This window comes from Ictidomys tridecemlineatus, unplaced genomic scaffold, assembly GCF_052094955.1.
Source record: "Ictidomys tridecemlineatus isolate mIctTri1 unplaced genomic scaffold, mIctTri1.hap1 Scaffold_83, whole genome shotgun sequence".
Classification (NCBI taxonomy): domain Eukaryota; kingdom Metazoa; phylum Chordata; class Mammalia; order Rodentia; family Sciuridae; genus Ictidomys; species Ictidomys tridecemlineatus.
In genome coordinates, this window is record NW_027526085.1 from 598,486 (window position 1) to 619,774 (window position 21,289).

A 21,289-nucleotide genomic window follows, 5' to 3' on the forward strand; every position below is an offset into this window, starting at 1 on the left:
CCCATCCCTGACCTTGGCCTTGCTCCACCCAGCTCCCCATCCCTGACCCAGGTCTTGCTCAACAGCCAGCGCCCCATCCGTGACCTTGGCCTTGCTACACCCAGCTCCCCATCCATAACTCTGGCCTTCCTCCCATAGCCAGCTCCCTATCCCTGACCTTGGACATGCTCCACCCAGCTCCCCACCCCTGACCCAGGCCTTGCTCTCAAAGCCAGTCCCACATCCCTGAACCTGGCCTTATTCCCACAGCCAGTACCCAATCCCTGACCCAGACCTTGCTCCACCTAGCTCCCCATCCCTGACCCTGGCCTTGCCCCACCCAGGTCCCCATCTCTGACCCAGGCCTTGATCCACCCAGCTCCCCATCCCTGATCTTGGCGTTGTTCTGCCCAACTCCCGATCCCTGACCCAGGCCTTGCTCCCACAGCCAGCCCCCTGCCCGGACCCTGGCCTTATTCCCACAGCCAGCGCCCCATCACGAACCCTAGCCTTGCTCCACCCAACTCCCCATCCCTGGCATTGGACTTGCTCCACCCAGCTCCCCATCCCGGACCCAGGCCTTGGTCCCACAGCCAGTTACCCATACCTGACCAAGGCCTTGCTCTACCCAGCTCTCCATCCCTGAACCTGGCCTTTCTCCCACAGCCAGTCCCCCATCCCTGACCCAGGCCTGGCTCCACCCATCTCCCCATCCCTGACCCTGGACTTATTCCCACACCCAGACCCCGATCCCTGACCCAGGCCTTGCTCCAACAGCAAGCTCTACATCCCTGACCTTGAACTTGCTCCACCCAGCTCCCCATCCCTTACATAGGTATTGCTCCCACAGCTAACCCCCAACCCTTACTCACGCCTTGCTGCACCCAGCTCCCCATCCCTGACACAGGCTTGCTCCCAAAGCCAGCCCCCCATCTCTGACCTTGGCTTTGCTCCACCCAGCACCACATCCCTGACCCAGGGCTTGATCCCACAGCCAGCCGCCAATCCCTGACCCAAGCCTTGCTCCCACAGTCAGCCCCCTATCCCTGACCCAGGACTTGCTCCACAGCCAGCCCCCCATCCCTGATCCACACCTTGCTCCACAGCCAGCTCCCATGCCCTGACCCAGGCCTTGCTCCAACCAGCTTCCCATCTCTGACCCAGGCTTACTCCCACAGCCATATCCCCACCCTGACCCTGGTTTGCTCCACCCAGCTCCTCATCCCTGACCCAGGTCTTGATCCACCCAGCTCCCCATCCCTGACCTTGGCCTTACTCCACCTAGCTCCCTGACCCAGGCCTTGTTACCAAGCCAGTCCCCCCATCCCTGACCCAGGCCTTGCTCCATCCGGCTCCCCATCCCTGACCCTGGCCTTGCTCCCACAGCCAGTCCCCTATTCCTGACCCAGCCTTTGCTCTACCCAGCTCCCCATCCCTGACCCAGGTCTTGCTCCCACATCCAGCTCCCCATCCCTGACCTTGGCCTTACTCCACCCAACTCCCATGCCTGTCCCAGGTCTTGCTCCCACAGACAGTCCCCTGCCCTGACCATGGCCTAGTTCTAACACCCAGCTCCTCATCCCTGACTTTGGCCTTATTCCACCCAGCCCCACATCCCTGACCCTGGCCTTGCTCCACAACCAGCTCCCCATCTCTGACCCAGGCCTTGCTCCACCCAGCTCCCCATCTCTGACCCAGGCTTGCTCCCACAGCCAGCTACCCATCCCTGACTTTGGCCTTCCTCCACCTAGCTCCTCATCCCTGAACCAGGCCTTGTTCCCACAGCCAGTCCCCAATCCCTGACCCAGGCTTTGCTCCACCCAGCTCCCATCACTGACCCTGGCCTTGCTCCACCCAGCTCCCCATCCCTGACCCAGGCCTTGATCCCAAAGCCAGTCCCCAATCCCTGACCCAGGCTTTGCTCCACCCAGCTCCCATCACTGACCCTGGCCTTGCTCCACCCAGCTCCCCATCCCTGACCCAGGCCTTGATCCCACAGCCAGTCCCCCATCCCTGACCCAGGCCTTGCTCCACCCAGCTCCCCATTCCTGACACAGGCTTGCTCCCAATGCCAGCCCCCCATCTCTGACCTTGGCCTTGCTCCACACAGTTCCCCATCCCTGACCCAGGCCTTGATCCCACAGCCAGCCCTCCATCCCTGATCCAGGCCTTTGTCCACCCAGCTCTCCATCCCTGATCCTGGCCTTGCTACCACAGCCAGTCCCCCATCCCTGAGGCGGGCCTGGCTCCACCCAGAGCCCCAACCCTGACCCAGGCCTTGCTCCCACAGCCAGCTCCCCATCCCTGACCTTGGCCTTGCTCCACCCAGCTCCCCAACCCAGACCCTGGCCTTTCTCCCAAAGCCAGTCCCCCATCCCTGAATCTGGCCTGCTCCCACAGCCAGTACCCCATCCCTGACCCTGGCCTTGCTCCACCCAGCTCCCCATCCCTGACCCAGGTCTTGCTCCCAGAACCAGCCCCCCATCCCTTACCCAGGCCTTGCTCCACCCAGCTCCTCATCCCTGACCCAGGTCTTGATCCACCCAGCTCCTCATCCCTGACCTTGGCCTTGCTCCACATAGCACCTATTCCCTGACAAAAGGCCTTGATCCACCCAGCTCTCCATCCCTGACCCTGGCCTTGCTCCCACAGCCAGTCCCCTATCCCTAACCCAGGCTTTGCTCTACCCAGCTCCGCATCCCTGACCCAGGGCTTGCTCCCACATCCAGCCCCCCATCCCTGACCTTGGCCTTGCTCCACCGAACTCCCATCCCTGTCCCAGGTCTTGCTCCCACAGCCAGTCCCCTGACCTGACCATGGCCTAGTTCCCACACCCAGCTCCCCATCCCTGACCCAGGCCTTGCTCCCACAACCAGCGGCCCATCCCTGACCCAGGCCTTGATCCACCCAGCTCCCCATCTCTGACCCAAGGTTGCTCCCACAGCCAGCTCCCATTCCTGACCCTGGCCTTGCTCCACCCAGCTCCTCATCCCTGACCCAGGCCTTGTTCCCACAGCCAGTCCCCCACCCCTGACCCAGGCCTTGCTCTCAAAGCCAGTCCCACATCCCTGAACCTGGCCTTATTCCCACAGCCAGTACCCAATCCCTGACCCAGACCTTGCTCCACCAAGCTCCCCATCCCTGACCCAGGCCTTGCTTCACCCAGCTCCCCATCTCTGACCCAGGCTTGCTCCCACAGCCAGCTCTCAATCCCTGACCCTGGCCTTGCTCCACCCAGCTCCCAACCCTGACCCAGGTCTTGATCCACACAGCTCTCCATCCCTGAACTTGGCCTTGCTCCACTCAGCTCCTCATTCCTGACCCAGGCATTGTTGCCACAGCCAGTCTCCAGTCCCTGACCCAGGCTTTGCTCCACCCAGCTCCCATCCCTGACCCTGGCCTTGCTCCACCCAGCTCCCCATCAGTGACCAAGGCCTTGATCCCACAGCCAGTCCCCCATCCCTGACCCAGGCCTTGCTCCCAAAGCCAGTCCCACATCCCTGAACCTGGCCTTGTTCCCACAGCCAGTCCCCAATCCCTGACTCAGACCTTGCTCCACACAGCTCCCATCCCTGACTCTGGCCTTGTTCCACACAGCTCCACATCACTGACCCTGGCCTTATTCCCACAGCCAGCTCCCCATCCCTGACCCTGGCCTTGCTCCACCTAGCTCCCTATCCCTGACCTTGGTCTTGATCCACCCAGCTCCTCATCCCTGACCCAGGCCTAGTTCCCACAGCCAATCCCCCATCAGTGACCCTGGCCTTGCTCCACCCAGCTCTTCATCCCTGACCCTGGCCTTGCTCCCACAGCCAGTCTCCCATTCCTGACCCAGGCCATGCTCCACCCAGGTCCCCATCCCTGACCCAGGCCTTGTTCCCACACCCAGCTCCCCATCCCTGATGTTGGCTTTGCTCCACCCAGCTCCCATCCCTGACACTGGTCTTGATCCCACAGCCAGCCCCCTGCCCTGACACTGGCCTTGCTCTACCCAGCTCCCCATCCCTGACCCTGGCCTTGCTCCACCCAGTCACCGATCCCTGACCCTGGCCTTCCTCACACAGCCAGTCCCCCATCCCTGACCCAGGCCTTGCTCCGACCAGCTCCCGAACCCTGACCCTGGCCTTACTCCCACAGCCAGCTCCCCATCCCTAACCTTGGCCTTGCTCCACCCAGCTCCCCATCCCTGACCCAGGTCTTGCTCACACAGCCAGAGCCCCATCCGTGACCTTGGCCTTGCTACACCCAGCTCCCCATCTGTAACCCTGGCCTTGCTCCCACAGCCAGCTCCCTATCCCTGACCTTGGACATGCTCCACCCAGCTCCCCATCCCTGACCCAGGTCTTGCTCCCATAGCCAGCCCCCCATCCCTGACCAAGGCCTTGCTCCACCCAGCTCCCCATCCCTGACCCAGGTCTTGCTTTCATAGCCAGCCCCCCATCCCTAACCCAGGCCTTTTTCCACCCAGCTCCCCATTCCTGACCCAGGTCTTGCTCTCATAGCCAGCCCCCCATCCCTGACCCAGGCCTTGCTCCACCCAGCTCCCCATCCCTGACCCAGGCTTGCTCCCACAGCCAGCCGCCCATCCCAGACCCAGTCCTTGCACCACAGCCAGTCGCCCATACCTAACCAAGGCCTTGCTCCACAGCCAGGTCCCCATCTCTGACCCAGGCCTTGATCCACCCAGCTCCCCATCCCTGACACTGGCCTTATTTTCACACCCAGCCCCCGATCCCTGACCCAGGCCTTGCTCCCACAGCAACCTCCACATCCCTGACCTTGAACTTGCTCCACCCAGCTCACCATCCCTTACCCAGGTCTTGCTCCCACAGCCAGCCCCCCAACCCTTACCCAGGCCTTGCTGCACCCAGCTCCCCATCCCTGACACAGGATTGCTCCCAAAGCCAGGCCCACATCTCTGACCTTGGCTTTGCTCCACCCAGCTCCCCATCCCTGACCCAGGCCTTGATCCTACAACCAGCCCCCAATCACTGACCCAAGCCTTGCTCCCACAGCCAGACCCCATCCCTGACCCAGGCCTTGCTCCACAGCCAGCCCCCCATCCCTGATCCACACCTTGCTCCACAGCCAGCTCCTATTCCCTGACCCAGGCCTTGCCCCACCCAGCTCCCCATCTCTGACCCAGGCTTGCTCCCACAGCCAGCTCCCCACCCTGACTCTGGCCTTGCTGTACCTAGCTCCTCATCCCTGACCCAGGTCTTGATTCACCCACCTCCCCATCCCTGACCTTGGCCTTGCTCCTCCTATCTTCTCAACCCTGACCCAGGCCATGTTACCACAGCCAGTCCCCCATCCCTGATCCAGGCCTTGCTCCACCCGGCTCCCCATCCATGACACTGGCCTTGCTCCCATAGCCAGTCCCCTAACCCTGACCCAGCCTTTGCTCTACCCAGCTCCCCATCCCTGACTCAGGTCTTGCTCCCATATCCAGCTCCCCATCACTGACCTTGGCCTTGCTCCATCCAACTCCCATCCCTGTCCCAGGTCTTGCTCCCACAGCCAGTCCCCTGCCCTGACCATGGCCTAGTTCCCACACCCAGCTCCCCATCCCTGACCTTGGCCTTACTCCACCCAGCCCCCCATTCCTGACCCTGGCCTTGCTCCACAACCAGCTACCCAATCCTGACCCAGGCCTTGCTCCACCCAGCTCCCCATCTCTGACCCAGGCTTACTCCCACAGCCAGCTCTAAATCCCTGACCCTGGCCTTGCTCCACCCAGCTCCCAACCCTGATCCAGGTCTTGATCCACACAGCTCCCCATTCCTGACCTTGGCCTTGCTCCACCCAGCTCCTCATCCCTGACCCAGGCCTTCTTCCCACAGCCAGTCCCCAATCCCTGACCCAGGCTTTGCTCCACCCAGCTTCCTTCCCTGACCCTAGCCTTGCTCCATCCAGCACCCGATCCCTGACCCAGGCCTTGATCCCACAGCCAGTCCCCCATCCCTCACCCATGCCTTGCTCCACCCAGCTCCCCATCCCTGACCCAGGCCTTGTTCCCACAGCCAGTCCCCCATCCCTGACCCAGGCCTTGATCCCACAGCCAGCCCCCCATCTCTGATCCAGGCCTTTCTCCACCCAGCTCTCCATCCCTGACCCTGGCCTTGCTACCACAGCCAGTCCCCCATCCCTGAGGCAGGCCTGCCTCCACCCAGTGCCCCAACCGTGACCCAGGCCTTGCTTTCACAGCCAGCTCCCCATCCCTGACCTTGGCCTTGCTCCACCCAGCTCCCCAACCCAGACCCTGGCCTTGCTCCCAAAGCCAGTCCCCCATCCCTGAACCTGGCCTTGCTCCCACAGCCAATACCCCATCCCTGAACCTGGCCTTGTTCCACACAGCTCCCCATCCCTGACCCTGGCCTTGCTCCACCCAGCTCCTCATTCCTGACCCAGGCCTTGTTCCCACAGCCAGTCCCCAATCCCTGACCCAGGCTTTGCTCCAAGCAGCTCCCATCCCTGACCCAGGCCTTGCTCCACCCAGCTCCCCATCCCTGACACAGGCTTGCTCCCAATGCCAGCCCCCCATCTCTGACCTTGGCCTTGCTCACCCAACTCCCCATCCCTGACCCAGGCCTTGATCCCACAGCCATCCCTGATCCAGGCCTTTCTCCACCCAGCTCTCCATCCCTGACCCTGGCCTTGCTCCCACAGCCTGTCGCCCATCCCTGAAGCAGGACTAGCTCCACCCAGTTCTCCAACCCTGACCCAGGCCTTGCGCCCACAGCCAGCTCCTTATCCCTGACCTTGGTCTTGCTCCCACAGCCAGTCCCCCATCCCTGACCCTGGCCTTGTTCCACCCAGCTCCCCATCCCTGACGCTGGCCTTGCTCCACCCAGCTCCCCATCCCTGACCCAGGTCTTGCTCCCAGTGCCAGCCCCCCATCCCTGACAAAGGCTTGCTCCCAAAGTCAGCCCCACATCTCTGACCTTGGCCTTGCTTCACCCAGCTCCCCATCCCTGACCCAGGCCTTGATCCCACAGCCAGCCCCCAATCCCTGACCCAAGCCTTGCTCCCACAGCCAGCCCTCCATCCCTGACCCAGGCCTTGCTCCACAGCCAGCCCCCCATCCCTGACCCAGGCCTTGCTCTACCCAGCTCCCCATCTGTGACCCAGGCTTGCTCCCACAGCCAGCTTCCTATCCCTGACACAGGTCTTGCTCCACCTAGCTCCCCATCCCTGACCTTGGCCTTGCTCCACCCAGCTCCCCATCCCTGACCTTGGCCTTTCTCCTCCCAGCTCCCCATCCCTGACCTTGTCCTTGCTCCACCCAGCTCCCTATCCCTGACCCAGGCCTTGTTCCCACAGCCAGTCCTTCATCCCTGACCCTGGCCTTGCTCCCATAGCCAGCCCCCCATCCCTGACCCTGGCCTTGCTCCCACAGCCAGCTTCTCATCCCTGACCCTCGCCTTATTCCTACAGCCAGCTCCCCATCCCTGACCTTGGCCTTGCTCCACCCAGCTCCCCATCCTTGACCCTGGCCTTGCTCCCACAGCCAGCTTCTCATCCCTGACCCTCGCCTTATTCCCACAGCCAGCTCCCCATCCCTGACCTTGGCCTTGCTCCACCCAGCTCCCCATCCCTGACCAAGGCCTTGTTCCCACAGCCAGCTCCCCATCCCTGACCCAGGCCTTGCTCCCACACCCAGCTTCCCATCCCTGACCTTCGCTTTGCTCCACCCAACTCCCATCCCTGACCCTGGTCTTGCTCCCCCAGCCAGTCCTCTGCCCTGACCATGGCCTAGTTCCCACTCCCAGCTCCCCATCCCTGACTTTGGCCTTGCTCCACCCAGCCCCCCATCCCTGACCCTGGCTTTGCTCCCACAGCCAGCTCCCCATCCCTGACCTTGGCCTTGCTTTACCCAGGTTCCCATTCCTGATCCTGGCCTTGCTCCCACAGCCAGCCCCCCATCCCTGACCCAGGCCTTGCTCCCACAGGCAGGCCCCTACCCTGACCCTGGCCTTATTCCACAGCCAGCTCCCCATCCCTGACCTTGGCCTTTCTCCTCCCAGCTCCCCATCCCTGACCTTGTCCTTGCTCCACCCAGCTCCCTATCCCTGACCCAGGCCTTGTTCCCACAGCCAGTCCTTCATCCCTGACCCAGGCCTTGCTCCCACAGCCAGTCCCCCATCCCTGACCCTGGCCTTGCTCCCACAGCCAGCTTCTCATCCCTGACCCTTGCCTTATTCCCACAGCCAGTCCCCCATCCCTGACCCAGGCCTTGCTCCACCCAGCTCCCCATCCCTGACCAAGGCCTTGTTCCCACAGCCAGTCCCCCATCCCTGACCCAGGCCTTGCTCCACCCAACTCTCCATCCCTGACCCTGGCCTTGCTCTACAACCAGTCTCCCATCCCTGATGCAGGCCTTGCTCCACCCAGCTCCCCATCCCTGACCCAGGCCTTGCTCCCACACCCAGCTTCCCATCCCTGACCTTCGCTTTGCTCCACCCAACTCCCATCCCTGACCCTGGTCTTGCTGCCCCAGCCAGTCCTCTGCCCTGACCATGGCCTAGTTCCCACTCCCAGCTCCCCATCCCTGACTTTGGCCTTGCTCCACCCAGCCCCCCATCCCTGACCCTGGCTTTGCTCCCACAGCCAGCTCCCCATCCCTGACCTTGGCCTTGCTTTACCCAGGTTCTCATCCCTGATCCTGGCCTTGCTCCCACAGCCAGCCCCCCATCCCTGACCCAGGCCTTGCTCCCACAGGCAGGCCCCTACCCTGACCCTGGCCTTATTCCACAGCCAGCTCCACATCCCTGACCCTGGCCTTGCTCCACCCAGCTCCCCATCCCTGACCTTGGCCTTTCTCCTCCCAGCTCCCCATCCCTGACCTTGTCCTTGCTCCACCCAGCTCCCTATCCCTGACCCAGGCCTTGTTCCCACAGCCAGTCCTTCATCCCTGACCCTGGCCTTGCTCCCACAGCCAGCCCCCCTTCCCTGACCCTGGCCTTGCTCCCACAGCCAGCTTCTCATCCCTGACCCTCGCCTTATTCCCACAGCCAGCTCCCCATCCCTGACCTTGGCCTTGCTCCACCCAGCTCCCCATCCCTGACCAAGGCCTTGTTCCCACAGCCAGTCCCCCATCCCTGACCCAGGCCTTGCTCCACCCAGCTCCCCATCCCTGACCCAGGCCTTGCTCCCACACCCAGCTCCCCATCCCTGACCTTGGCCTTGCTCCACCCAGCTCCCATCCCTCACCCAGGTCTTGCTCCCACAGCCAGTCCCCTGCCCTGACCATGGCCTAGTTCCCACTCCTAGCTCCCCATCCCTGACCTTGACCTTCCTCCACCCAGCTCCCCATCTCTGACCTTGGCCTTGCTCCACCCAGCTCCCATCCATGTCCCAGGTCTTGCTCCCACAGCCAGTCCCCTGCCCTGACCATGGCCTTTTTCCCACACCCAGCTCCCCATCCCTGACCTTGGCCGTGCTCCACCCAGCCCCCCATCCCTGACCCAGGCCTTGCTCCCACAGCCACCCCCCTGCCCTACCCAGCTGGTGAGTCTGTACCTCGGGAGGTCGCACTTCCTCTGGAAATAGCCTGCCACCATGAGCTGGCTGGAGGAAAATGTTCGCGAGGTTCTTCAGGCAGTGGACGCTGGGGACCCCACTGTGGAGGCTTGTGTGAACAGGTGAGATGCTGGGTATTCGTGCAGGTCAGCCCCTCCTGCCCTCTCTGGGCACCCTCTGATGTTAGATGCTGTGGGCCAGAGTGGTTTCATGTCTACTGCTGCTGGCATAGCCCTGCTCTCCTGTGGGTGAGCATGTAGACCCCAAGGCTGCTGCCACTGTCCAGGTGGGATTGAAGGTGTGGCATGGGTCTGCCCATATTCTGTCCTGCCTACTGCTGTGCGCCTGGTTCTCACATCTGCTATAGCAGGTGCCAGGCTCACACCTGCTGGCAGAGATAGCAGCAAGCAGCAGCCCTGGCCCACTTCCACCCATGGTCTGGCCTTTGGCCCTGTTAGCATTGTAGTCTGGAACTGCTGTGGCCAGGCTGGGTAGTACAGTGAGGACTCTGTGGTCTGTGCTGGCCAGGAGTCTCCCCTAACTGCCCAGAGGAAGCCCTCTGCTGTTTAAGTAAAATTGAAGAAATGTTGGGAGAGTGGGGGCCCTGGAACCCTGGCCCTCACAGCCAGTATTCACTGTGCACTCATCTGTTCTCCACACTAGAGGGGATGTTTTAATGGGCAGGAGCACGTTCTGCTCCCTGTGAAGCTTCTCTGCCCCACCCTGTCCAGCAGGGGCAGGCCCCGTGCCGCAGCTGTAGTGACACTCGGGTCCTTCAGAGACTCACTCAGCACACCATGGACTGACTGCCTGGCTGTCTGGGGGTGAAGCTGGAGATCCTTAGGAGATGGAGACCTGCCAGGGAGGAAGGGCTTAGCAGTTTGCAGGGTGGGCAATGGTTAATCTGTTGCTGTTTGCCCTGGCCTCAGGTGGAAGATGCTCTACCAGCGTGCACCCAGAAACATCCATCGCCATGTGATCCTCTCGGAGATCAGGGAGGCTGTTGCTGCGCTTCCCCTGGTAAGGAGGATGGCGTAATGGTGGGCTGTGTGACCGTTCCCCTCCTGCTCCTGGCAGCCCACAGGCAGGACGGTGGGTGAGGCCAAAGGGGGTATATGTACCTTCCCTCAGCCTACTGCGGTGCTGGTCAATCCAGGAGCAGCTGGACCCATAGTCTTGGCCCCATGTGCCTTGCTGGTGGCCAGGCCTGCATGCAACACTGCTGAGAGCAGGCTGCTGCTGTGGGGAAACCTCAAGGGCACCACAGGTGTGTAGGAAGAGGCATGTCAGGGCGGCCAGGACAGGGGGTCCCTTGGGGCCCTCGACACCACTAATTTACCTAAGCTGCTCTGCTGATCCTCAGGACAGCACTGCCAACCTCTTCTGGCCAGGAAGGCTTGTTCTGATGAGTAGTGACAGCGTGGTGCTGGCGGGAGAGGGTAGAGAGGCCGGACAGGGCTGTGCCGGCTTTGTGTGACTTGTGGTTCAGCCGGTGCTGTGTGGCTTGGGCACCACAGTGAGTTTGATCATGGAATGCGTGGGCACTTCCTGTGTGCCTGACCTTTCCCACCATGCCTCTGCCCAGGGGCAGAAAGCCAAGCCCATTCCCTTTCTCTGTTGAGTGACCTGCCCCAGAAGGCTCTAGCATCACTGTTTCTCCCCTTTCTAAAGGATGTGACCACACAGTCTGTGACGGGGTTTGACCCTCTGCCTCCCCTGGACACCATCTACTCCTACGTCAGACCAGAGAGGTAATGCCCTCACCCCCACTGTGCTTGTGCAGACTCAGGTCAGTGCCTCGGGGCTCCCCGGGGCTCGATGCCCACCGAAGGCAGCCCAGAAGGCCAGCGGTCAGCCACAGGGAAGAGGGAGCAGCAGTGACACTCAGGACACAGCTGCCTTTGCACATATCCACCCAACTCTGAGCGTTTCTTTCCAGATTTTGTAGCAGGTACTAGAAACGCAGTGGGAAGCAGAATAAGAAGCCACTCTGCCTGTGGTCAGCTGCCGTGGTAGGAACAGATGAGAATTGTAGAAACTAGAGATAAGGGTAAGGTCCAAAGTGCACCGAGAGATACCCAGAGCAGCAGGAAGGCAGCAAGAAGGCCCGTGAGGCTGGGCAAGGAGAGTGGGTTGGTGGGACAGAAAGTGACAAAGAAACACATCAGAGTCCGCCTACAGGCTGCCCCCAGAGTGTGGGCATCTTTCAGAGCCAACAAGAACCCTTTCACCTTTACTTCTGGTGTTAGGGCCACACCTATAATCTCAGCTACTCAGGGCTGAGACCAGGAGGATCACAAGTTCAAGGCCAACAGCTTAGCAAGACCCTTTCTCAAAATCAAAAGGGCCAGGGTTTAGCTCAGTGGCAGAGCACTAGCCTAGTATGTGTGACCTGGGTTCCATCCTGGCAGGGGAAAAATGTGCTGAGGAGCTGCTTGTCTGGGGTAAGCCCCAGAGCTGCTGGCAGCCCTCCCTTTTAAGGCAGGCTGCCTTCCAGCCCCACCTTTCCCCACCAACTTTGTAGAAGTTATAATGGGACTGTGTGTTCACAGTGAAGCCCATTGTGTCAAGTTCCCCAGTAGCTCAGGAGGAGGTCATTAGTCAGTGGTACAGAGGCACCCTGCTCTGCTCTCTGCCCACATGGGCTTTATCCTCCTCAGAGCATGGGTGTGGCCCTGGCATCCAGCAGACAGTGGCCGTGGTGTCCCCTGCCTGTGGCTCTGTTCTCTGCTGGCCTGGTGCTGAAGGAAGTGTGCACCTGTGGCCCTTTTCTGTTTTGTGGTGCTGGAGATTGAACCTGGGTGCTCTACCCCTGAGCTGCAGCCCCAGCACTTTTTTAAATGTTGGGGCCATCTTGCTGATTTGCCCAGGTTGGCTTTGAACTCATGATCCGCCTACTTCAGCTTCCCAAGTCGCTGGCACAGGCATGGCCACCACGCCCAGTGAGACTGCAGTTCTTCTTGGAAACAAGGCCTGTCCATGGCAGAGGACAGCCTGGCTGTGGTCATTTCACAGACTAGGCTCCTTGAAGAGAGACCCCCGGGCCCCTTCCTTTCCTTCCCAGTTGTCCTTGGGTGTCCATGGCCCCTCCCCAAGCTGGATCCTGACCTGCGTTGGGAGGAGTCAAGGGGAGTCTAGCTTTGTTTTATGACTTCTCTTGACTTCCTGTTTCAGGTTAAGTCCTGTCAGCCATGGAAACATGGTTGCCCTCTTCTTCCGGTCACTGTTGCCAAATTACACTGTGGAGGTAGGTTGGACACGTCTCAGCTTCTGTGCTGAGTGGTTCAAGCCAGTCATCTGCATGCAGATGTCCAGCGTCAGCACCATGCTGGGCAGTGCAGGAGCGGGCCCGACAGATCCTGGGAGCCGCAGGGCTGCTCGGCCCCCTGCCTCGCACTGGCCTGGGTAGACATGTGCCTTTGGTTTTTCAGAGCTTCATGTCCTTGACAGGGACCTGAGGAGGGTCTAGGTCCCATGCTGGGGTGCAGGCTGCCCCGGGCTTGATAACGCATCTCCCTGCTTGGGCCCCAGGTCCCCAGTCCCAGCACAGAGAGGCCCTGCTCAGACATGTCTCGCTGCTGCAGGGGGAGAGGCCAGAGGAAGGAGTGCCTGGGGGTCTGAACCACAACCAAGGCTTGAATCAGTTGATGCTGGCTATGCGAGACATGATGGCCAACTTCCACTTCAATGACCTGGAGGCGTCGCAGGAGGACAACCCCGAGGGGGAGGGGGACTGGGACTGAGCCACTTTGGCTGCTGCGCCCAGCGCTGTGTAATTGTGTTCCTGATTCTGTTCTGGTCTGGATTGACCAGTCCCCTGAAGTAGAAGTGCGGGATGTACCGTCTGCCGTGTCTTCTGTTCCCTGCAAACATGGATGGGTTTCTTCCCTGCTGCGGGGGCTCCTCCTCCAACACTCAACTCCACCTCAGCACTCAGGAGTCCAGAGCCAGCCCTGGCCCATGTGCGGCCCACACCAGAATCTGGAACACAGGGCTCCAGGGGGATCCCTGGTGGTGTGGGATCTCCAGCCTTGTATTGAGAAGAGATGTCTACATGGCTGGCCTTCAGGCCACAGCCCAGTTCTTTTTGAGCAGTTGGGGATAATGTGGGGGGGTCCCTCAGCGGGACACTGCAGCCTCTCCAAACTTTCGAGTTTTGAACTTTCTGAGCACACATTCTACCTTGGAGCTACAGCCCCAGCCCGGTACTGTATTAGGAAACTGGAGGGCTGAGACGAAGCTGAGGGGTAGAGCACTGGGCTGGCATGTACAAGGCTCCGGACCCCATCCCCAGCACAGGAGGGAAGGAAGGCGGGAGGGAGAGGAGGAGACAGGGAGAGAAGGAAGGAAGCTGGGAAGCTTCAGGGGCAGTGTCCGGAGGTGAAGGAGAAGCCCAAAAAGCAAGTTTAGGAAGAAAGTTGTTGAGGGTAGATTGGGGGTATAGGAAAAGTTAATGGACATTTGTTCTGGGGATAACTGGGAGCTCCAATAAGACCCCTAGGTTGGCTCACAGCTGGCCACACAGCCAGGGCACACCAGAGCCTCAGCATCATTGTGCCTAACCACTGGAGGGACAGATCATGTGACCCAAGACAGGCATGTTGGCCACACCTGTAATCCTGTAATCCCAGCAACTGTGGAGGCTGAGGTCAGGGCTAGGGATGTAACTCAGGGATACCATGTTTTTCAGTCCCTAGTAACCAACAGAGGAATATCCTGTCTAGTTCTGGAAGGGTCAGGAAATTGAGGGGTTGTGAACTGTGCCAGTTCTCTCCTGGGCCCCCTTCATAGTACTGATCTTCTGCCCCAAGAGGGGCCAGGAAGAGGCGCAGTCCCAAATTTCAATGTTGGCCTAACGGGGTTTGGTAGGGGATTGCACCCATCTTCAAGTTGGGCAGCACCCAAGCTTCCACAGCTGGGGTGGTCTGTGGGGGCAATGTACTGAGAAAGGGTTTGTTCTCTGAAAATGACAGGCAAGCAGGGTACCCTTCCTCTTCCTGCCTTCAATCCAGATATGTGATATCTGGAGCCACAGCAGTGATCCTGCATCCAGGAGCCAGGGAACTCTGAAATGGATGGCCAGCACTCTAGCATTAAAGCAGAGAGAAGGGCCCTGGGCTCGAGGGACCCGCTCAGCTGCAGGCCTGCTTCCTGAGGTCCTGAGCCCACAGCACCTCATGGTGCACTTGGGCTTAAGCAGTGCTACAGCTGAGCACGCTTCTAGAGTTGCTCACATCTCTGAACAGCCACGAAGGCCTAGCTGCCAAGCAGGCCTGGCTCGTCTTTGGACCACTTGGCCTCAGCAGGAGGACCTGTGTGATGGGCAGGGTAGCTGACCAGCTGTGGCCTTTCTCACCGAGCTAGACAAGGTGGGCACCCAGGAGCAAACCTCCCTGTCACCTTCCAGACAGGGACTTCATAGGAGGCTGATATTGCCAAGATGTGGCCAACGCCCTTCCTGAGAAGCTGTGCTTGAGCATGAGGGTCAGGTAGTGGCCCCACTCTCCCCATGTGGGGAAGGCCTGTCGATCCTCAACACCACATAAAAATAAAAAAATAAACATATTGTGTCCACCTAAAAAAAATAATAAAAAATAAATATTTAAAGAAGAAGGCACCTCCTCTGAAGTCCCTCTGCAGTGCTCGGGCAGAGTGGGGCTGTCAACAACTGGGCCAAGGGCCACTACATGGAGGGCGCAGAGCTGGTGGACTCGGTCCTAGATGTGGTGCACAAGGAGTGCGAGAACTGCGACTGCCTGCAGGGCTTCCAGCTGACCCACTCACTGGGCGGCGGCATGGGCTCGGGCATGGGCACACTGCTCATCAGCAAGGTGCGAGAGGAGTACCCTGACCACATCGTGAACACCTTCAGTGTGGTGCCCTCGCCCAAGGTGTTGGACACGGTGATGGAGCCCTACAACGCCACGCTGTCCATCAACCAGCTGGTGGAGAACATGGACGAGACCTACTGCATCGACAATGAGGTGCTCTACAACATCTACACCCTCAATCTGGCCACACCCACCTACAGGGACCTCAACCACCTGGTGTCTGCCACCATGAGCTGGGTCACCACCTCGCTGCGCTTCCCAGGCCAACTCAACGCCGACTTGCGCAAGCTGGCGGTGAACATGGTGCCCTTCTCTCTTGCATAACCTCCCAGCTTTGGAGTGCAGGAAGCCCGTCTGAAGGTGAAGATATTTTGCACCTGACAAGTTGCATCTTCCAAAGAAGGCCACAGACGGGCTTCCACACCACAGGCCCGGCTACAGCCCTGCCACTCTCACCAAGAGAGTCTAACCCCTTCCTCTAGAACTCAGAATGGCCTTTTGTAAGAATAGCTGCAAAAACAAAACAACAACAAATACCCCAAAGAGAATGTGTATGGAGCTCCAGGTTGGGGTCCCCATCTGGGATAGGTATGTCTGGGTGGACATGATAAAAGGGTTCCTGTTTGATGCCAGTGGTTTGGGGTGGCCTTCTGGGTTAGTCAGCTTTTCCTCCCAATGACCAAAATGTCCAAGAAGAATTTTGAGGAGGAAAAGTTCATTTTGTTTCATGGTTTCAGGGTTCAGTCCCTGATCGGTCAACTCCATTGCTCTGGACCTGAACTGAGGCAGGACATCACGGAGGAAGGGCCTAGCAGAGGGAAGCCAGGAAGGAGAGAGAGGGCAGGAGGAGCTTGGAACAAGATCTACAACTCTCCAGCCCTGCCCCACCGGGCTAGTTATCACCAGGAGCCCATCAAATTGCTAATCTGACTAGGTCACCATTTTATAATCAAATCATCCATCTCACCTCCTGCAGACCTCATGTGCATACCATAACAGCTGCTATATGGGGATGGACAGCCACTTTGTGCAGAAAGGAAAAGCAGAATTCTAGTTGGTTTTTCAAAGTTAAAGCAGAAGGGACTTCCTCATCACGAGCACAACTGGTGTGGTGAGGCTCCAGAAAACTGTCCTAGTCTCAGGTTCAGTTGTGTTGTGTAGATCTGTTTTGAGCAGGCATGTGGAGTTACTCGTGAGCTTAGCCCCCTCCCCCAAGACAATCACCTCCTATAACTTTCTTTTCTTTTTTGAGATATGGTCTCCTTGTGTTGCCCAGGCTGGTCTTGAACCCCTGGGCTCAAGAGATCCTCCCTCCTCAGCCTCCTGAGACTACAGGTCAGAACCACCACCACAGCATTTTTGCAATTTTAATGTAACATCAGCAGTGTCTTTTAAGTGGTGAAGAAGAAAGAACTCCAAGTACCACACCATAACAAACAGGTGGGTGGGTCACAACTCTATGTGGGGAGAGAAGATCCAGTTGCAACTGGTGAATGGAATGTACCAGTTCTGATGCCACGCAGGATCTGGGCTAAGTCAAGGCACCCTTCTGCACAGCTCTGCCCCAGCACAGCTGCCTCCGCCCCTGCGCTGAGTGGAGCTCAAGTGCGTTTGGTACGCTCAAGCACACGGACAGCTCACTCCTGGTCACTGTGAATGAAGGATATGGACAACAGGCCTCAGGGAACTTCCCTTACTGTCCCCCACCTGCCCTCCTGCCCTGTCCTAAATGAGCTGGCCACCAGAACTCCTTCCACGACCTGGCGGTGCTAAGCCCTATAAAACCCAGCCCTTTGTTGCGGCCTGCCACAAATTTCCCCTCAGAAGTATGGTCCATGGAGGTCTGCCTCCATTCTCTTCTTCTTTTTGTATTCTTCCATGTGCTTTCAGTGAGAGTGGTGGCCAAGAGGGGTGGGGACAGAGAGCACCTCTGTTCCTCTTCTCTTCTGTTCCCACTCACTGCAGGTCAGATGGGTGTCCAAAAGGGACTGATGGAGCTGCCACACTGTACAACTCCAGGTGGTCATAACTGAAGGAGAGAAGAGTGCCCCTGGAGTTGCACATGCACAAACTGTGCCACTGCCTGCAGTCTGGGAGAATGGTAGCTCAAAGATGAAGAGGCAGCTGGGCATCTCTCATCTGCACCCGTGACTGAAATGCCTTTGACTGCTTTGATAAATCTGCTTCCAAGTTAAAGAATGACCACTTTTCCACAGAGCTTTCTCTTTGTCAGGCTCTCTCCTAGGACTGTACACATACACCTCCCTGAACCTTCCCAACCTGCGCATGCTGCCCTGAGCAACTTTGGTCTGTCTCCCAGAGTTCCCAACACACCATAAATAAACAGACCATCAGAGAGGCCAGTGGAGCTTTACCCTGCTGCCATACAACAGGAACGAGCTTGACTCCTCTTTACTAGCTTGAGATACACTGTTTTGGCTGACCATATGTAAGTCCCCTCCTTCTGACCCAAACTGCAAGAATCCTGGACATGCTGACCACAGCTTCTGTGAGTGAGTCCCCCAATAAATTGTGCTCTGTACTACCCTAGACCTGGCTGCCTCTTTGTGGTCTTCTGACACCTCCTGGACAGTTCTCCTACTCCAGGACTCAGTTTTTCCTTTGTCTGCATTTCACAGAGAAGATGAGGAGGCTCTTTGCTATCTTGTCCTGAGTCTTGGTGAAGGTTGTGTGTCTCCCCTCTGGGATTACAGTGGCCAAACATCTGCTTCCTCCAGAGCACCTTCACCAATAAGAGCTGCAGCTTTGCTCCTATGGCCGAGGTGAGCCAGTACTCTTTGGCCACCTGTGCCTTTATTGTTCTGATTTTGAGACCAATCACTTCCTACCCCCTTACCCACCCTTCAGACCCACAAGCACCAGTGTATAGTGTGGGCTATGTGACAGGATGGGGAAGGGTCAGGGAGGGGAACCTGGCACCTACTAGCCCTCTCAGACATCTCTGTCTCTTGCAAAATTTCCCCCTCTGGGGGACTTCACCTAGCATTGTACTAGTGCTCCCCTCCTCCAGTGGGTGGCCATGGCCATTATTACCCATGGAAAACTGTAGCCCTGATGCTGACCTTTTTCATTCTTAGGAGCAGGATGATTGTCCAAAAACGAAGATTAACGAAAACAGAAAACACTGGGCTCACCAAGGTCACACTCAGAGTTAACTGAAACTGGCCAGCATGTCTCAGAAAGGGGGAGAATAAGTGTCCAGGCCCTCCTGGCATCCCTGCCGTAGCCACCTGGATTACCCCTGACTGCAGGGTAGGCGGAACCCAGGGGAGTCTTCACCTACAGACAGTGGCTTTTAGAGAGGGGAAGGTGGGGGAGAGCTAGCAGACAGAACTGAAAAGAGGAAGGAGGCTTATGAAAACAGGAGCATAAATGGGGTGGGGGTAGGAGGGATGGGGTTCATAGGTTTGGGACCACCTGGCTCTTGGAGAGAAAATGTACACACTTTGTGAAATATCCCTTTCCTACCTGTTCTTATCCATTCTCCATGAATCAGCATCAGAGGGATTTGTGTTTTGTTTTGTTTTTTTTTTGTATTGAGAATTGGATCCTAGGGTGCTTTATATTGAGCCATATCCCATGTCCTTTTTTATTTTGAAACAGGGCTTTGCTAAGTTGCTGATACTGACCTCAAACTTGTGATCCTCCTTCCACAGCCACCCAAGTAGCTGGGATTACAGGCATGGCCACCACGCTGAGCTTCACATAATTTTTTTAAAATAAAGTCATAATGGGGTGATGTGGTGCACACCTATTCCCACAGCTACTTGGGAAGATAAAGTGGAAGAATCCCATTAGAGGTCAGTCTGGGCCACTTAGTGAGACCCTGTCTTAAAATGAAAAATAAAATTAAAAGGGTTGGGGGTTTAGCTCAGTGGCAGAGTGACCCTGAATTCAGTCCAAAGTACTGAAACCAGTCAACCATGCCACTTTACCAGACTCTTCCAGCAGAGACAATGACGACAGTGATGTTAAAGACACTGAGAGTGACCAGATGCCAGTAAGAATGGCATAACCACCATGAGAGAATTTTTAAGTTTCTTAGAAAATTGAACACACTCCATATGATCTACCTATTCTGCTGCTGAGTATTTTGCCTAGGAGAAATAAAGGCGTATGTCCACACAAAGACTTGCACACAAATGTTCTAGCAGTTTTATTTGTAATATCAAACAGTGGCAACAGCCCAGATGTTTATCAATAGCAATTAAAAGAGTCAACAACTGCTCCCTGCACAACATGAATGAGTCTAAAAGTAACTACTGAGTGAAAGAAGTTACACAAAAATAAGTACATACTATATGAATCCATTTCTAGGAAATTCTAGAAAAGGCAATATAGTGACAGAAAGTAGAACAGTGGTTGTCTGTAGATAGGGGCAGAAAAGGGCACAAAGAACATTTGAAGGCAACAAAAATTAGGTTTTCTACCTTAATTGTGATAATAATTTCTCAGGTTCACATATATGTCAAAATGCATCAAATTGAATACTTATAATGTGCAGTTTATTATATGCCAATTGTATCTCAATAAAGAAGAGATAATAGATTTCAGAGGCTTCCATCCCACAAGTCAAAGCCAACATGTCTATAGCTGGCCCATCATCCCTCCATCTTAAGCCCTGTCCTCCTGCCTTCTCTTGGCACAAACTCTAGCTGCAGAAGCTGCTTCAAGCACACCATGCTGCCAGCTCCTCAAGGCCTCTATGTTGGCAGTTTCTCTTTTGGATGCTTCTCTCCTGCTTACCCTTGGGATCTTGACTGGAGCATCTGGTCTTCCTGCCCCTCATCCCAAGTGCCACCTCCTCAACCTTCTTGGTGCTCAATACATCCCTGATTAGTTTGCTTCTTTGCTTATTGTCTGTCTGCCCTCCTGGGTTCTGGGATCTTGTCTGTCTTCTCAGCACCATATTTTGGTGCTCAGTCAAAACATGGTACACAGTTGGTGCTCAATAAATGCATTGTTGAATGAGTGGAGATATGATCATGACATATACTAGAGAGAGGCGGACCTTAAATTGTGAGTCAAGTATGGGGTCATCTTTGCTCTCCTTGGAGCTGGACCAGGACCCACTACTTGCACAAACACAGGCTCAGGTCAACAGTTGGTACTAATATGTGGTTATGGAATGGGCTGCCTGCTAAGCGCACTGTCTTCCTCTCAGCCCAGGACTTGCCTGGGCATTCAACCCTTCTTCAGTCCAGGGCCCAGGACCAGTGAAGGAAGACAACAGATAGCTCGCCTGCAGCTCCTAGCTTCTGGTGGTAGTGGGAGGACAGACAATAAATGAAAACATACAAGATGGGGGCACTAGTCAGTGCTGGAGCTGAGCATGAGGGAAGGACACCAATGCAGGAGGAAGCCATGGAGAAGCCTTGGAAGCCAGGGCTGAGCGTGCGGCCTGGCCTGTTGGGAATCAAGGAGAGAGACTGGCGAGGGAGCCCTGAGGTGGAATCTAGAACAGGCTTCTTTCTCCCAGGATGGCTGTGGCTGCTGAGCTGAGAATGGACTTGGGAGGAAAGGGGTTGGGGACAGGTGCAGCTGCCATTAAGGGTGGTACAGCTTTGAAGAGGCTGAGTGCCCACTTGGACATGTTGAGTGTGAATGGCTTATCAGACATCCCAGTGATGTTAAGAAGAGCACTGGATGTCAGCCTCCGAGTCATGAGGAGTGAGTGAGGCATCACTGGGGAGCCATTGACAGAGTTGTTTCTTAGAGTCACCTGCTGAAGGCATCCAGAAAAGGAGTGAGCAAGCACAGAAGGGGTAAAAGGATCCAGGGCAGAGTCAGAGCACTACAGGGTCAAGAAGCAGGAGACCTGAAGGAGCAGCTGGTAGGGTGGGTGAGCAGGGAAAGGTGCCCCCTGAAGGTCTCTCTGTTCATTCTTCTTTGTTGTGGCCCAGTCCTGGGCTTGCCAGAGGACCATAAGGGCAGGC

General features: G+C 57.4%; 2 pseudogenes across 1 annotated transcript in view; both read left to right on the forward strand.

The window, feature by feature from the left end:
- LOC144374708 (ribosome quality control complex subunit TCF25-like) overlaps positions 1 to 13,346 on the forward strand; it is a 28,111-nt pseudogene extending 14,765 nt beyond the window's left edge. Inside the window, exons 15-19 of the transcript XR_013434044.1 lie at positions 9,487 to 9,623; positions 10,431 to 10,521; positions 11,173 to 11,252; positions 12,676 to 12,748; positions 13,086 to 13,346. The product of XR_013434044.1 is annotated as a ribosome quality control complex subunit TCF25-like (transcript). The remainder of the gene's footprint in view (positions 1 to 9,486; positions 9,624 to 10,430; positions 10,522 to 11,172; positions 11,253 to 12,675; positions 12,749 to 13,085) is intronic.
- A 138-nt stretch (positions 13,347 to 13,484) lies between these two features.
- Positions 13,485 to 17,882, forward strand: LOC144374711 (tubulin beta-4 chain pseudogene; annotated as a pseudogene).
- Positions 17,883 to 21,289: the final 3,407 nt, after the last annotated feature.